Source organism: Apium graveolens, chromosome 3, assembly GCF_009905375.1.
Source record: "Apium graveolens cultivar Ventura chromosome 3, ASM990537v1, whole genome shotgun sequence".
NCBI lineage: Eukaryota > Viridiplantae > Streptophyta > Magnoliopsida > Apiales > Apiaceae > Apium > Apium graveolens.
The window spans coordinates 104,154,971-104,174,102 of NC_133649.1; the positions used below are offsets into that span (position 1 = coordinate 104,154,971).

At 37.2% G+C, this 19,132-nt stretch overlaps 1 non-coding gene across 1 annotated transcript; it reads right to left on the minus strand.

The window, feature by feature from the left end:
- Positions 1 to 13,631: 13,631 nt before the first annotated feature.
- On the minus strand, positions 13,632 to 13,738 carry LOC141716476 (small nucleolar RNA R71). The gene has a single exon (XR_012573185.1). It is a non-coding gene; the product is annotated as a small nucleolar RNA R71 (small nucleolar RNA).
- Between the last annotated feature and the right edge of the window lie 5,394 nt (positions 13,739 to 19,132).

Here is a 19,132-nt window from a genome sequence, read left to right on the forward strand (position 1 = left end):
ATTGAAGAAGCACTGTCTGATCCAGATTGGGTGATTGCTATGCAAGATGAACTCAATCAGTTTGAAAGTCAACAAGTCTGGAAACTGGTACCTAGGCCTGTACACAAGAAAGCTGTTGGTACTAGGTGGGTATTCAGGAATAAACTAGATGAAGATGGTGTGGTTACAAGAAACAAGGCAAGACTGGTAGCTAAAGGGTATTCTCAAGCTGAAGGTATTGATTATGATGAAACCTATGCTCCAGTGGCTAGACTTGAGGCCATCTGGATATTTCTGGCATTCGCAGCATTTTCAAACTTTAAAGTTTATCAAATGGATGTCAAGAGCGCCTTTCTGAATGGAAAGCTGGATGAAGAGGTATATGTAGAGCAACCTCCTGGTTTTGAAGATCCAGATCATTTGGATTTTGTCTTCTTTCTTTTCAAGGCTATCTATGGGCTAAAACAGTCTCCAAGAAAATGGTATGACACTCTCTCTGAATTTCTTATTGAAAATAGCTTTATTAGAGGTGTCATAGACAAAACTCTCTTTTCTAAAAAACATAAGAATGATACTATATTAGTCCAAGTCTATGTGGATGATATAATATTTGGGTCTACTAATGATAATCTCTGTAAGAGATTTGCTAAGTTAATGCACAGCAAGTTTGAAATGAGCATGATGGGAGAGCTGAAGTTCTTTCTTGGATTACAAGTAAATCAAAGGTTAGATGGAACATTTATTTGTCAATCCAAGTATCTCAAGGAACTCCTCAAAAAGTACAATCTAGAGGATTCTGCATCAGCAAGGACTCCATCAACTACAGCTGTCAAGCTTGGACCATGTGAAAACTCCATTAAGGTAGATGTCACAAGCTACAGAGGTATGATTGGCTCGTTACTCTATCTTACTGCAAGTAGACCAGATATTATGTATGCTACATGTTTATGTGCAAGGTTCCAAGCGGATCCTAGAGATATTCATCTCGTTGCTGTTAAACGAATCTTAAGATATCTTAAGGGAACACCAAATCTAGGTATTTGGTACCCTAAAGAATCTGGTTTTAACCTTGTCGGATATACAGATTCAGATTATGCAGGAAGTGTTGTTGATAGGAAAAGCACCTCAGGAAGTTGTCAATTCCTAGGAAGCAGGCTAGTCTCATGGTACAGCAAGAAACAGCAAATAGTTTCCAACTCAACGGCCGAGGCTGAATATATTGCTGCTGGAAGCTGCTGTGCTCAGATCTTGTGGATTAGGAACCAACTACGAGACTATGGCTCTGTATTGAACAAGATTCCTATTTTATGTGACAACATAAGTGCAATAGCCATCACCAACAACCCTGTGCAGCACTCGAGGACAAAGCACATTGACATCAGGTATCATTTTATTAGAGAGCACGTCATGAATGGTACTGTTGAACTATTTTTTGTTCCAACAGAAGAACAAATAGCAGATATTTTCACTAAACCACTTGACGAATCCACATTTACCAGATTAGTTGGTAAATTGGGCATGTTGAATAGTTTTAGTGATTAATTTAGTTAATATCTGGGATCTGTTCTTGAATGAATTTACAAATGAATTTTTCATAAATGAAAAATTCATTTGCAAATTTATTTTATCATTTTATCATATTTCTTGCTTATTTCTATGTAATATATATTATCTTATCTATTTTTATTTTCCCTACTTGTTAATTTAAAATACCTCAGAATATTTTATTTCCTCTAAAAATATTTTTCTATGAATTTTATTTGCTAAAATTCAATAGAAATCTATTTTTGGAATAAAAATAATAAATTCTGATATATTGTCTTTGTTTCTGTAAAAATTATAAGTTTTTATTTCAGTTTTACTATTTTGTAATATAGTTTCAGTACATATATAGTAGTCTGTTCCTTTTATTTTATTTTCTACTGCAATGACAATCGGCAAGACAATTGAATTGTCTTTCTGAAAGTCATTTCAGTATATGTTTGTATATGTTTGAATATGTCGGTATAGTTTATACTGGCAAGACAATCGGTATGACTATCGATTGTCTTGCCAGTTATAAACATTATATATATATTTCATTTTATTATTATACTGGTATGACAATCGGTATGACTATCAGATTGTCATACCAGTTATAATTTTAATACTTATTCTATTGTTTTTCTTTCTTTTTGCCTGGTATGACAATCGGTATGACAATTCCGGATTGTCATACCAGCTGTAATATAAAAGCGTGTGTGTGTATTGTTTTAAACCATTTCAACAGTTAATCACTTCTAAAAAATTTCGAACAGTTTCTTCCTCGTTTTCTCTCTTCTCTCTCTTCGAACTAAAACCATCAATCTGATTCCTTCCTTGCTCGAGTTTTTACTCAGCAAACTAATTCATCACTTTGTGATATATACATACAAGTATATATATACAGAGGTGCTGTTGGATTTTTCTTAAATAAAAACAAAAACAAATAAAAATCAGTTTGCCCCTTCAAATTCAATTTGTGTTTGTTGATTTTGAACTTTTTATTTTTATTTTCAATTTCTGATTTGTGTCTTTTGGTTTGTCAAAACTGTGTTTGTGAGTTAGGAATTTTAACGAGATACATTTCTGTCTAAATTTTTCGATTATAATTAATTTAATTCGAATTATTAAATTAATTTAATTAATTCGAATTTTCTTAATATTATTCTTAAAATTCTGAAAAGCGTGTGTCTTATTATTATTTTAAATGGCTCTCAATTTCCAAATTGTCGCGCATAATCAGGTTGGTTATTTTAATCCGGAAAAATGTGATGTTGAAAAATTTAAGCCATGGATTAGATTTTTAAATGACCATTCGATTGTTAGCTCTGCTATTAAATCAAATGTGATTTTAAACGTCGATCTACTTAGACTGATTTGCACAACTTCTACTGTGGCCGATGATTCAAAATCTTTTTCATTCACCGTCGCAAACACACAGTATGTAGTTGATGAAACAGTCGTCAATCGTGCGTTAAATTTTCCACTAGACAATTTCTGTAATTTACCCTCTGAAAATGATATCACAAATTTTTTCAATGCTATTCACTATCAGGGGATGATCAATTTAACCAAACTTTCTAAATCAAATTTGGTGTCTGAATGGGATATTTTCTTCGATACACTTTCCAAAGTGTTTGCCAACTGCACAAAATCCAATTTTCATAACATCACTTCCACTCTGCAGTATATTGGTCTTGCGGTTGTTTTCAATCAAAGGATCAATTTTGGCAAACTACTTTTTCCCATTCTCTTGAGACGTCTAACTTCTGCTTTACGTGATCATTCTACAAATCGTAGGGTATCATGTTACTATGCTCGTTTTCTCATGCTTATAGCAGATCATCTACTCACCCCTGAACACAAAGCCCTTTTTGCTAACTCTGCGGTAACCGAACCCCCTCTAGTTAGCAAAAAGATTTACACTCGCCAAGACACAACCTTCAAATTTATGCAAGTTCCAGTACTTGTATCTGCTTTCATGGCCAATTATATTCCCTTACCTATTTTCAATCTTCCCGGCCATGAACAGCAACCTCAACCTCCAGTGGTACAAGCCACCCAGGCTCTTCCATTACAGGTAGTAATTCCTCACTCTCACTCTCTTCCTACTTCTGTTGAAAGACCCCCAGTGGTTGATAGGGCTGACCATGAAGTTGTAGAACTACAGCTTCAATCCCAGGTCATAGAGCCAAACACAGAGTCTCATACTATCTCAACCTCTCCCCCACTGTCTAAAATATTACCCAGGAGATTACTAGGAAGTAGTACATTGTTAAATATGAGTGAACCCTCAGCTCTGCCTCCTCCTAAGAAAAGAAGAACATATTCTGAGGCATCTGAAAGCCCATCCTTGTCCTCTCAACAGGACATGGACTTTGAAATGGCCAATGAACAGTTACTAGAGGCATTCTCTCAACAGGATGCATCTATTGAAATTCGCCATAGGGCCATGGCATCTTGTACTGAGTCAAGCACAATTCCATTACTCACAATGGAACCATACACTTCCCCAGATCATACTCAGGACACACAGCGAGGAGTGCACGTAGAGTCGGTTACAGTGCCTGCCATAGTTACGGCAGAAGAGCAGTCACATGCTTCAGAGGGAAAATCTGACTCTCCGCCATCTTTAATAGAGTCATTTTCTCCCCTCCCAGATCCAACACCTTTGGCTCCCTTATGGGATTCTCCACTCGCGGATTTATCTAGAGAAAGTGGAGGGCAACTCGGTCAATCTATCCCTGAAGCAATTCAGACATCTATTCCAAAAGATTTGATAGGTTTGATTGAGGATCGGGACTCGCGAATTCCCATTGCACCACCACTGACCTCTCTTGAAGAGGCTAGGGTGATTTTTAATGCAGGTACAGAAGAACAGCAACTGGAAGACTCCTCACGAGCAATTATATTGAGAGAAACACATGCACGTGAGATGAGTGAACCAAACACGAGTGAAATTCAGGTGAGAGCACACACAGACACTGATACTGTAAACCTGTTAGCTCAGATTGCTGCCCTAAAAGAAGAACTTGCTAAAAGCCAAGCTGAAGCTCAAGCATTCAAAGCACAAGTGGTTGAACGGTCTTCTTCTTCCACCTCTGTCAACAATCAGCTTGCAATCATAAGGAATGACATCTCAGATCTAAAGACCACTGTAATACCAAAGCTCAATTCTATTCAGGACACTCCAAATTTATCAGCTGATGACATATCCAACTTCTGCTCTCTACATACAAGAATGACTTCTCTTGAAGACCTCGTTGAGATGAATCATTCACTGGACTCCTCAAGATTTCTAAAGATAGAGACGGGCATGGAACATCTCAATGAAGGGATGAAGCACCTATATTACATGATCAAGAATTCTCATTGCCCTAATGAAGAACAAAGAGCTTATTTTGAAGGACCGTCTGGTGGAGGATCAGGCTCTGGAGGTGATGGAAGTTCCAAAGGAAAGTCAGTAGAGGATCCCTCAACTAAGGGGGAGAAGAAAGGGAGTAGTGCCAAAGGAAAGGAAAAAGATACCTCTGCTGGAAACAAAGGAAAGGCTGATGATGTCTACTACAGTGGAGAACCGGATGACTTTGACATTTTTGACATTCCCACTGAACCAGTTCAGGAAGATAAAGATGGGTTATTTGAAGCTGAAGAGGAAAGTGATTTTGAAGATTGGGAAGAGGAAGATACAGTGGATCCTAGGTTTGAGAAAGAATTTCAGAAAGAGCAGTCAGAGATGCTAAGAAAAGAAGCTGAACTCAAGAAGGTCTCTCAGATCATTGACAGGAGGAAAGACATACAAAGAACAGAAACTCTTCAAAAGCAACGTCTTCATGACATTAAGGCTCAAGAAAGGAGAAGAGATGTCAGACTAAAGATTGGTGAAAAATGGGATGAAGCTAGGAGAGTACTTGATATGCCTCAGCTGAGCACTAACAATGATAGGCAGTTCTTACATCTTCTTGACAAGCTGGAAATCTCAAATCCTAACAATGACATGTACATGAATGCTATCAAGACTGAAGTCTCAAGGATCACAGCTGCTTTTGATAGATCCCTAAATGAGATGAGCATTTTTGTATATTGTCAGAGTGAAGGATCATTCAAGGTGTCACTTCATCTATTTGAGAATCGTTCTTTGTCAGAGATTTGGGTTCTTTTAAACAAAGTCAAAAGAAGCTCAGAATTGAATGAAGTTCTTCGAGAAAGGCTTAAAGAGTTTGCCAGCAGGGCAAGTCCTCAAGTGGTCAACAATCCTCATCAGGTGAGATTCTTTAAGTCTGATTGTCTTCAAATCTGTTAGCTAGATGTACAATCTCTTAAAGACTACTCAGCTAAGCATCTGGTCTGGATGGAACATCATTTGAGAACTGCTGGATATTCATCCATGTTGAAGACTCAAGCTGCTGACTTGATTCAAGCTTATTGTGAAAAGAATGTTAAAAGGTACAATCAACTCAAGAATAAGCTGAAGTCAGTTGGAGTTCAACCAGTCAGACCAGCAAGCTTCACTTCAGAAAAGGATCGTGTCTTTGACAAAGAATTGCTTCAAGATTTAGAAGAAGGTGAAGTCAGAAGAGAAGACAACTGAAGTCAATTAGCTCAAAACTCAATGTAATATGATTAGAGCTTTATGAATCAAGATAGTCTAATGTAGTTATATGTTCAGGCTAGAGGAACATCTATCTTGTATTCACTTGTAAATTTCATTTGGAATCTGGAAAATGTTAAATATAATCCAGAACTTTTCTGCTATTTACTTTACATTACTGTTTATATCTTTTTCTTATTTGTTAGTTGAGTTATCCTCTAGGTATTTGTTGTTATTGTCTAACAAGCAAATAGGGGGAGATTGAAAGGCATATGTCATAGCCTACTCGTTTATTCGAGTATTTAACTCAACTCAAATAAGAATGTAATAAGTAAATAGTGGATCAATCATCAGAGAGATCTCATAAAGTAACATCTGTCAAAGAATAAAGAAACATTATTCATCTGCAGACTTGGTGATTCACTGGAAGAAGTTCAAGAATTTGATCATGCCTCAGTGATATAAATCAAGATCGTGGATTTAATCAAGTGACAGAGATCTCGTCAGGGTATCATTTATTACAAGGATTCAATCAGAACAACAAAGTCAAGACATGAAGAAACGTCACGAAAGTTAGTCACTCATGAACCAGACAGTACATCGAGTGTCAGCATTGAAGTGGCGGAATTGATTCATAAGTCTCAGTGACTTTCAGAAGATTGTCAGAAGAATGGATGCTGCTCAGGGTTAGTATTAATTCTCTATTAATTAATTAAGTCATATAATTTTAATTATGAAAATAATTTATATCTGCAAAGATTAATTTATTTGATTAATTAAATTAATTGATTAATTAATTCTGAATTAATATTAAGGTTTTTCAGAATTTTAATTGGTTAAAATCTGTTTTAATTCTAAAAAGACAACTGATTGTACTAGTATGACAATCGGTATGACAATTGATAGTCATACCGAAAGTCATGCTAATTCAGTTGATTGTCTTGATAGAATTATTATTTAGATTAAAATCACTTATTAATTCAGTAAAACAATTTCATTTGAACTAATATGACAATCGGTATGACAATCAATAGTCATACCGAAAGTCTTGCTAGTTCATTTTAATTGTCTTGCTAGCTCTAAAAGATTGTCACACCGAAAGTATTATTGGACAAAGGATTGTCATACCAGTTCATTAATCTCGGCTGTGTTGATTAAAAAGCAGCAGAAGCATCCAATTAACTTACACACATACAGAGAGCAATCAAACAGAAGCCAAGAACAAAACAGAGAACAAGCAGCCAAATATTTCATCTTATCTGCTAATTCAAGATTACAATTTCTAGCTTGTAAAGTTAAATCCAATCAACTAGAAATCACTCTCTTGTTCTTGTGTATCAATCTAGCGGATTAAAATCCCTAGAACTTAATCTCAAATCGCATTTAGCATTTGATCTTTTAATTACAAAAATAGAAAAAGTTCATGTCGAATTTATTCTAGATTTGTAATAATTGATTTGAGATTAATCCCTTGTAACCGATACCGTAGTTGTAACACCTTTCAAGTTTAATAAAAGTTTTATTTAACTTGAATTTTGTTTCACAATTTTATTCCGCATTTTATTCGACTAAACGGTATTGTTTGCATTCAACCCCCCCTTCTACAAACAAATTGGGACCTAACAGAGAGTCTAACAGAAAGTTTATGCTGACTCTGCCAGTTCACTTGGAACAAAAGAACACATCAATCAGGGAAAAAGCTGATTTTATTACCATGTCCCTGGATGTGATTTATGGAAAGCTGAGAACCCATGAATTGGAACAAGAGCAGAGAGATATTATCTATGGCCCTGGTTCTGTTGACAATAAGAGTACGACACTTTAAAAAACCATTGCACTTGTAGCTCATGAACCTGAAACTCAAGAAGTCAATGTTGCACCCTCTTCAACAATCACGGAAATTGTTGTAGCTGAAATTGCTCATGGTGAGCTAGTGGATAAAAGTGAGTTTTACACTCAAGAAGAACTTGAACATCTGGAGGATAAATCAATGGCATATATGGCTGCAAAATTTAGTCATTTTAGATTCAGAAGAAACCCCAACTACAAATCAAGGGGTTCATCTGGGAGATTTCAGAAAGGAAGCTACTCATCGGGGCCAAGCTCCGGATGAGGCTACAAGTCAAGCTGGGTAGACAAGAGCAAAACATGATGTTACAACTGCAATGAGTTGGGGCATTTTGCATCTGATTACAAAAAGACCAAGGCAGCAAAAGAAAACGATTCCTAAAAAAAGAAGGAAATTTATGAAGATCTGAAGAGGCAGAATGAGAAGCTGAAATAAAAGTTGAATGCTTATATGGTTAAGGAAAAGGGGAGAGCGTACATTGCTGCAGGAAAAAGCCGGGATGATACTGATTCGAATGAAGAGGAAGAGTATGTTAATCTAGCTTTTATGGCAGACTCTGTAGAGGAATCACCACAGTCATCTCAGGTTCCTGAACTTACCACTATTGATATGTCTGTATCTAAATACAAATCTATTGTGCATGAACATACTTTAGAATTATATAATGTTCATACAAGCATACTTCATATAAACTTGAAAATGATAAGTTAGTTCTTAGAAATGAGAGTTTGACCTCTAGAAATGAAGAACTATAATTGCTTGTAGTTGGCTTAGAAGATCTTAAGCAAAAGAATGAATACTTAATGAATAAGGTTAAGTGCAACGCAGACATAAAAGCCATTCTTAAAACCCAAATTACTGATTTAGAAAAGAAGTTACAGGTATTTAAGAATGCAACTTTGACTCGGAAGGAGATAATAGATAGTCAAAAATTTAAATATAAGACTTTAATAGGACTTGACTATTCAAAGCTAACCAGTAAGAAACATAATGGTGCATTAGAGATAAACATGTTTGTCTCAGAAAAAGTACCATATGTTATTAAGGATGTTGTATCTCCATTGTTCACTGAGTCTGTTTCAGAACCTTTGGATAAAGTAAGTTTGCTAATCGATGAGGAATTGATTGCTTAGGACAGAGAGAGAGCGAGAAGGTAGAGGAATCCCCTAAGACTCCTAAGGATCCAGCTAGTAAGGCTAAACCCAAAGCCGACCTAGGTAATAAGGTGGATAAGAAAGAACCTAACACACTTAAGAAACCAGACACTATAAATGACCTTAAGACCGGTAAGAGTGTTAAGGTTAAGGTTAAGAAGAACGGGAATGGTAAGGTATGTATAAAAAAGAAATCTGATTTTGCATCTTCCTCATCTGCATCTAGAAAGTTAAGTAATAATTATAATTCTGTTACACACCTTACACATGCATGCACAAAAGCTAAAGTAAAATCGGTTACATCTTCTAGTGTGACTGTCATGCCTAACATGCCTAGTTTTCATGAGCCTTGTGGCATAGTTGATTGTATGCCATGTGCATTTGTTACCATATCTGAGTATTTTATAGCTTTTCATGCAACTGCTAGCACTTGCACTGACACTAAGACAAGCATGAGTAATGAGCACACAAAGGCGAAGACTGTAGTACCTCATGTCTCTAAGTCTGACAACTATGTTGAGACTAGCACTGAGAAGGAGTCGGTCAAGATGAAAGCTAACCCTATTAAGTTTTCATTTGTTGATCTTGTTTCTACCCCTAAACCTTCCAGACCCAAGAAAACTTGGTTACCAAAGTCTTCTTAATAAATCTGTGTTTGCAGGGTAAGGTTCGAAAGGAAAAGATGTTGAGTGGCATTTATTGAAAGAGATGTGTCCTAAGTCCAATCATGTATGATGATTTAGGAATAACTTTTATCTAATCTGTTTTAATTTCATTGATATTAATAAAAGACTTGTTTTGGTTTTATTACGGGCTTTATCTATTTAAGTGTTTAAATAAGATATACCATAATTTAGAGTAAAGCTTTTTATGGATTATGGTGAGATCATAATAATGAGACCTAAAAGATGATAACTCTAAACTTAAATATTTCCTGGTCGTAGGATTACTAACTGGTAATTAGTAATCCACAAAGATCGGTACATACTATGCTTGCTTCATTATGAAGGATGTCTGTTCTCATAGACATTTGTGTGGTGACACTATAGCTAGTATGTAGGTGCTTATTATAGAATAAGTTCACTGAACATGACTCACACAGCTGAACAACTGATGGAGTTCACTCATGTGTCAGCAATTGTTCATATAGTGATAGTTGTACAAGTATCCTTAGACTTGAGGTCATCATAGTCATCTTGTGTACACTGAACTATGCTTTGGCTTAGTTCTTAGTCTCCAGGGACAATTATAAGGGCTCTACTGGGTATAGGAATTTGTACACGAAGAGAGTGTATGATCAATAAAGGATCTACCCCTTCTAGTGAAGGAAGAGAATGTTCAATGCTGATCCACTTATGCTAGTTCAGGAATCTCTGGCCAGAGTGGATGAAATTAGGAAGGAGTTTCTAATTTACATTAAATAGAACTAAGCATAGTGAATGGGAAAGCAAATAATTAAATAAGATAGGCTTGACACAAGTTCCATGCCTTGTATTTAATCGTGACATTGCAGGGTAGAAGGAATTGATTGTATGGTAACTACTCACTGAATAGGTTCTTGGTATTCTAAGCAGTGAATTTGTATTATCCGGATAGTCGCGATATGTTGAGAAGTATCTCTCACGATGTAGAATAAATATGATTAATTTATTAATTAATCATATTTAATGAATTAGAGAATTTATATAAATAATGATAAAATAGTTTTATTATTATTTATTTCTACTACCGGCTTAATATTGAACCTACAGGGTCACACCATAAAAGAGAATGATTTAACGGTGGAGGAATTAATTAATAATGGCTGGTAATTATTTATTTGTAAAATAAATAATTAATTAGCAGATTTAATAATTGATTAAATAAGATCTAATTAATTCTTAATATTATTAATAAAGTGTTTAGAAAAGGGATTAATGATTAAAATGTATTTTAATTATTAGTTAATTGGTTAATAAGAATAATCAATTAAAGGGTTAATAATAATAATATTTTATGGAAAATTTTCAGCTGAAAACATTGCTATAAATATACTATTATAAATCCTATTTGCCTCAACCCAAATAATTAACCCTAATTCTAAAGTAGAACAAGAGGGAGGCAACTAATTCTCTCAACCTCTTCCTCCTCCATCACATTATACTCTTGGTGGATACCGGTGGAGTGCTTCACACTTGAGGAGCAGCTGCTAGGGATTTCCGTTCATCGTTCTTGGATCGCTATTAAAGACCTCCATCTTTCCATTAACGTAAAGCTTCTTAAGGTAAACATACTGAACTACGAATTAAATATTATTTTTCGCATGGATCCTGCGGAGGGTTTCGTTTTTTTTAAGAATTAAATTTACGTTTTTGTTGCATTTATGTGCTAAAAACCCTTCATTTATGACACTTTATAACGCTCCATTAAGCTTTGAATTGGTGTATTTGTACTCAAGTTATTGGTGTTTTTATCTGTTTTCTAGTGTTTTTTGTATTTCAGGCATTAATCCGGGATTCAAGTGAATTAACATTGATTTGATGCTGATATGGTGTTAGGATGGTGTCTAAGGAATAAAGCTCGGGAAATCAACTTACTGCAGCAAGAAAAGAAAGAAAGCAGAATTTTATCCAGGAGGCCAGCGCGCCCGCGCTGGCATAGCGCGCGGTCGTGCCCAAACTTCAGAGACACAGTGCGCCCGCACTGATCAAGCGCGCGCCTGCGCCGGTTCGGGATATTAAAATCCTGATTCTACTTGGCTTCTGATTGAAGGACTTCTACTTTGCATGGGCTGCTATATATACCTAAATAAAAGATTTTTTTCATAAGGAGACGTACTAGAGCAAGAGGAGAAGGCGTAAGAAGACCGAAGAGCACAAATTCAATCAAGGCGAAGAAGATTTAATTTTAACTTGTGATTCTTTATTTAAGTTGTAACATTGGATGCTAGTTTTCTAATTCTTGAACCTATACTCTTGTGTCGTACTTGGTTTTTTTATTTATTCAGTATAAATACTACGTTTATTATACCATGCTTTCATCGGAACCCCCGTTGATGATGAGTCCGATTATGGGCTAATCGTTATCGTGGGATTCTAGTGGATTTATTTATGGATTTCTTTAGTTGATTTGTTTTGATGCCTTAGTGTGTGGTGATTGTATGATAACCTAGTATTGGTTGTGCGTATTCGTCTTATGAGCGTCGCGAACTTATAAGATAGCGTGTTAATTCTTAAAAAAGTGATAATGAATTTAAGGATTTAGAACTTTTCATGCTAGCATAGGTTCATGTGTATTTGTTATGCATGATTCACAGGTAATTTTAACCATCTTATTTACCCTATATAATCACGATAGATAACTTGTGCATTAAACTGTTATGTTGTCAAATTCTATAGATATATAGGGTCTCACTATAATTGGTGTCTATTCAGCTTCTATCTCTTTTGTGAATGTCTGGTAGTATGGTATTCGTAAAACAAAAGTTGGCGTTTATCAGTTTCATGTTATCTGATTAGTGTCATCACCATTACATGCTATGGTTAAGAATGAAAAGGCTATTGAATGAAGTACTTAATGAAGTTAGAATCCCATGTTTGTGTCATATATTATTCAACTCTATTTAATCTCTTTAGTTAATGTTCTCTAGTATAATTCTCAATAGTTAATCATAGTATAATTAAAACCCAATTTGTTATTTGTCTTAACATTGAATAATAGCCATATCATTGTTGCATAAGTGCATAAATCACAAAGTTAACCTAAACCAGTCTCTGTGGGAACGAACTAGAAATAATTCTAAATTACTTACGATCGCATATTCTTGCGTATATTATTAGTGTGTGTTTAGCGACTAACAAGTTTTTGGCGCCGCTGCCGGGGACTCGGTGTTAACTTTTAGTTTATGTGTTTATCATTAGTGATCGTTAAAGTTCATTGACTCGGACATTGTTACTTACCTACTGTTTTCCTTGTCGTGTTTCAGGTACTCTAGCGAGCGTGTATGCATACGCGTTCGCGGGATCGTAAGAGAACTCTGGATCGAGCCGAGGAAGAAGCTTGTAGTGATTCGAAGGAAAGTTTTTTAGGACGAGGAGAAAGTAAAAGAAGAAGAAAAAGAAGAAGAAGAAGAAGAAGAAGAGAAAGTCGAGGAACCAGATTTAGTAGTGATGGGAGATCAAGCATAAAATCCTAAGGCTCTGATGGACTATTCTCAGCCTAAGTTCAATGATATTCAATCAAGCATCATCAGACCAGCCATCTGATCTAACACCTTTGAGATCAAGTCGAGCACGATTCAGATGATACATAACTCAGTACAGTTTGGGGGTTCTCCTACAGAAGACCCTAATATGCACATCAGGGATTTCATCGAGATCTGCAAAATTTCAAGTTCAATGGGGTGACTGAAGATGCTATCAAGCTGCGACTCTTCCCATTTTCTCTGAGGTATAAGGCAAAGTGCTGGTTACATTCTCTACCACCAGGGTCTATCACCATATGGGAGGATCTTGCTCAAAATTTTCTCACTAAATTCTTTCCTACGGCGAAGACTGCTGCAATCAGGAATGCTCTTACTCAGTTTATACAGCAAACTGGAGAAGCTCTTTGTGAGGCTTGGGATAGATATAAAGCGATATTAAGGAAGTGCCCACACCATGGCATGCCTGATTGGATGATTATAAACTGTTTCTACAATGGATTGGGTGCTACTTCTAGACCCATGCTCGATGCAGCATCAGGAGGAGCCTTGTGGGCTAAGAGCTACAATGAAGCTTATAAATTGATCAAACTGATGGCTGCTAATGAATACCAGAATCCTTCTCAGAGGCTAACTCAGGATAAAGTAGCTGGAATTTTGGAGTTGGATGCAGCAACTGTTATAGCTGCCCAACTTAAGGCTTTGACGATGAAGGTGGATACTTTGGCTAATTATGGAGTTAATCAAATCAGTAGTGTTTCTGAGCTTTGTGCGGGGGCGCATGAAACTGAGCAGTGCGCTATTTCTAGCGAATCAGCTCAATTTGTGAGCAACTTTCAGAGATCACAACAACAAGCTCCAGCCACTTATCATCCAAATAACCGCAATCATCCTAACTTCAGCTGGAGTAACAATCAGAATACGGTACAACAATCTTATCAGCCATACACATCAAAACAGTATAACCCTCCTAGTTTTCAGCAACTGCAATATACCCCTAGGAAACAACTTCAACTTCAGCAGCTACCGCAAGCTAATGAAAAATCTGAATTAGAGGAGTTGAGGCTCATGTGCAAGAGCCAAGTTGTGTCTATCAAGACCTTGGAGAACCAGATTGGGCAAATTGCTAATGCATTACTGAATCATCAACCTGGAACGATTCCAAGCGATACTGAAGTGCCAGGAAAGAAGGAAGCTAAGAATCATGTTAAGGCAATTACATTGAGATCTGATAAGGTTACAATTCCTAAAAAAGCTAAGACTCCGGAATCTGAAGTCGAGGCTGAAGAAGAAGTGCAGAAGGAAGTAGAAGTGGAACCAAGGAAGACTACTGTTAAGTACACTCCTCTGAGGGTAATACAGGGGAGAAACATATCTATCCTCCATTTCCTTTTCCTAAGAGGCTGTAGAAGAAAAAGCCGAATAAGCAGTTTGAGAAGTTTCTGGAGGTGTTTAAGAAATTTCACATCAACGTACCTTTCACTGAAGCTCTTGAACAAATGCCTAGTTATACGAAGTTTATGAAAGGTATTCTCTCTAGAAAGGTGAAGCTTGATGACTTAGAGACCATTGCTCACACGGAGGAATGCAGTGCTGTGCTGCAACAGAAGTTGCCTCCGAAGCTTAAAGATCCTGGAAGCTTCACTATTCCATGCACCATTGGAAATGTTTCATTTGACAAGTGCCTATGTGACTTGGGAGCTAGCATCAATCTGATGCCTTTGTCAATCTTCAAGAAGTTGTACTTGCCTGATCCAAAGCCTACTTATATGACTTGCAGTTGGTCGATCATTCTATTACATATCCGCGAGGTATTGTGGAGGATATCTTGGTCAAGGTGGATAAACTCATCTTCCCTGCTGATTTTGTAATTCTTGATATCGAGGAGGATAAGAAGATTCCCATAATCTTGGGAAGACCTTTCTTGGCTACTAGCCGGACCTTGATATATGTGCATAAAGGTGAGCTCACCATGCGAGTGATGGATCAGGATGTAACTTTTAATGTGTTCAATGCCATGAAGTTCCGTAGGAGTGTTTTAAGGTGGAGATTGTCGATTCTATAGTCAATTTTGAACTCGATCAATTGATAAGGTCCGATGCCTTAGAAAAAGCCATGTTGGGGAATTCCGATAGTGAAGATGATGAAGGTGAAGAGCACTTGCAATATTTGAATGCTTCCCCCTGGAAGCTAAAGATGGATATGCCTTTTGAATCTTATGGAGTGGAGGAGCTGAACAAAGCTCCTAAGCACCTCAAGCCATCTATTGAGGAAGATCCTACTCTTGAGCTTGAGCCTTTACCTGAACATTTGAGGTATGCATTTTTAGGTGATACATCTACTTTGCCTGTTATTATTTCATCTGACCTTTCAGGTAGCGACGAGGAGAAGCTTTTGAGAATTCTTAGAGAATTCAAATCGGCAATTGGTTGGACTATTGCAGATATTAAGGGAATCAACCCTTCGTATTGCATGCATAAAATTCTTCTAGAGCTAGGAAGCAAGCCTACTGTGGGACAACATAGAAGGCTAAATATGATCATGAAAGAAGTTGTGAAGAAGGAAATCCTTAAGTGGCTGGACGCAGGGATCATCTATCCTATTTATAACAGTTCATGGGTGAGCCCAATTCTGTGTGTGCCAAAGAAAGGAGGTATCACTGTGGTCTCTAATGAGAAGAATGAGCTTATTCCTACACGAACAGTCACGGGGTGGAGAGTTTGCATGGATTACAGAAAGCTAAATAAGGCTGCAAGGAAGGATCACTTTCCTCTTCCTTTCATTGATCAGATGTTTGATAGATTTGCAAGGCATGATTACTATTATATTATGGATGGCTATTCGGGATATATCAGATTTGTATCGCTCCAGAAGATCAAGAAAAGACTACATTCACATGTCCTTTTGGTACTTTTACATTCCGGAGAGTTTCTTTTGGGCTATGTGGAGCACCGACCATATTTCAGAGATGCATGATGGCTATCTTCTCTGATGTGATTTCTCTGTGTTTGGTGATTCATTTGATGAGTGCTTGCACAATCTAGGCGACGTTCTCAAGAGGTGTGTTGAGACCAATTTGGTTCTCAATTGAGAGAAATGTCATTTTATAGTGCGATAGGGTATTATTCTTGGGCACAAGGTCTCCAGTAAGGGTCTTGAGATGGACAAATCCAAAGTGGGGGTCATCAAAAATCTTCCCCCACCAATTTATGTTAAGGGAGTTTGCAGTTTTCTTGGTCATGCAGGCTTCCACAGGCGGTTCATCAAGGACATCTCAAAAATTTCTAAACCTTTGCGCAATCTTCTGGAGAAGGATGTCCCGTTTAAGTTTGATGACGAGTGTGTGGCTTCTTTTGAGTTCTTAAAGAAGAGTTTAATCATGACACTTGTCATAACTGCACCCGATTGGAGTGAACCTTTTGAGATGATGTGCGATGCAAGTGACTATGCATTTGAAGCAGTTCTTGGGCAGAGAAAGAACAACGTATTTCATGTAGTCTACTATGCTAGTAAAACTCTTAATGGTGCTCAACTGAACTACACGACTATGGAGAAGGAACTTTTGGCTATCGTCTATGGTTTTGAGAAATTTCGATCTTATCTGCTTGGGACGAAGGTGACAGTTTTCACTGATCACATTGCAATTCGATATCTCATCTCAATGAAGGACTCGAAGCCTAGGTTGATCAAATGGGTTCTTTTACTCCAGGAATTTGAGTTAGAGATCAAGGACAGAAAAGGGACTGAAAATCAAGTCGCTGATCATTTCTCGCGTTTAGAGGATCCAATTGCAACTTCACTGGATAAGATATTAATAAATGAGTCATTCCCGATGAACAACTGTTTGGAGTGCAAGAGGAAGAACCGTGGTTTGCAGACATTGTGAACTACCTTGTGAGTAATATCATGCCTCCCGACTTGTCATACGCTCAAAGGAAGAAGTTTCTGCATGAAGTGAAGTGGTATATGTGGGATACGCCATTTTTTTTGACAATGACCTGACCAAATCATCAGGAGATATATTCCTTATAGCGAAACAGGGGGATCTTGCGAGATTGCCACTCAACGGCTTGTGGAGGACATTATGGTGGAGAAAAGACAGCAGCTCGTATTCTTCAAGCAGGTTTCTTTTGGATGACTTTGTTTAAAGATGCTCATCAGTTCATTTTGAAATATGATCGATGTCAACGTGTGGGTAATATGTCCAAGAGGGATGAGATGCCTCTTAATGTGCTTCTCGAGGTTGAAGTCTTCGATATTTGGGGAATTGACTTCATGGGGCCATTTGTCTCATCTTGTAACAATTAGTATATCTTGTTGGCAGTTGATTATATGTCAAAATGGATTGAAGTTAAGGCATTGCCAAAAAATGATGTGAAAGTAGTGCTTAGTTTTCTTCACAAGCAGATATTCACAAGATTTGGAACTCCAAGAGTCATAATCAGTGATGAGGGGTCGCATTTTTGCAATCACAAGTTCACTACTATGATGCAAAGGTATAATGTGAATCATCGCATTGCTACGGCTTATCATCCTCAGACGAATGGTCAAGCTGAGGTATCTAACAGAGAGATCAAGCGCATTTTAGAGAAGGTTGTGTGTCCATCGAGAAAATATTGGTCTTTGAAGCTAGATAAAGTTGTTTGGGCGTATAGAACAACATACAAGACTCCACTGGGACTGTCGCCGTTTCAGTTGGTTTATGGTAAGGGGTGTCATTTACCGGTGCAGCTATAATATAAAGCGTATTGGGCTTAGAAGAAGTTGAATCTGGACTTAGATGCAGCTGGAAAAAAAAGAATGCTTTAATTGAATGAACTCGATGAGTTTCGACTTCAAGCATATGAAAATAATAAAATGTATAAGGAGAAAGTCAAGAGGTGGCACGATAGGGGTCTAGTGCTCAAATCATTTGTGTCAGGGCAACAAGTTCTTTTGTTTAACTCTCATCTCCGTCTTTTTCCTGGAAAGTTGAAGTCAAGGTGGTTAGGGCCGTTTGTTGTCAAAAATGTGTTTCCACATGGAGCGGTGGATATTTTTGAGAATGATCCGGGCCAAGCATTCAAGGTAAATGGTCAGAGGTTGAAGCATTACTATGGTGACACGGCAAACCGTGAGGTGGTTAGTGTCGTTTTATTGTTTGTTTGATCTCCATTTCTACGTCGAGCTAACGACGTAAAACAAGCGTTTCTTGGGAGGCAACCCAAGTTTGTTGTACATTAGTAGGTAGAAGAAGCAAGAAGAAAAGAGAAAAACATAAAAAAGCAGAAAAGCAAAAAATTTCAGGGCCAACTTCAGAAGCTGAGCGCGCCCGCGCTGGAATTCCAGAAACCAAGCGCGCCCACACTAATCTAGCGCGCGGCCGCGCCGATTTGGCAGAAGGTGAGCGTGCCCGTGCTGGTCTAGCGCACGGCCGCGCTGAGGTCCCGATTCAGAAAAAAATATAAAAGGCAGTTGTGAAGAGAAAATCGGGGACTTCTTTTAAAAAAATCAATTTCTACCCGAATTTTACTCTTCCACATCCCAAATTTTCCTCCCCAAATCAAACCCATTATTCCCACTATTCCCATAATCAATTCCCACTTCTATTCCAAATCTAATTCTCTTCTCACCTCCTCTATATACATACACTTATACACAAACTTCTCCACCACTTCTCAAATTCTCAAACACAATTCTCACTCAAATACTTATCTTTTATTCTCTCTTATTCAATCCCAATGGCACCCAAGAGACAAATGCATAATTGTTATTAGCAAAGTCTTGCGATATATTGGAGCATGTGATATGATATTTATATGCATGCATTTTCGTAATCTTGATATCTAATTGTTGATTCAATTGCTTATAAGTTGCAT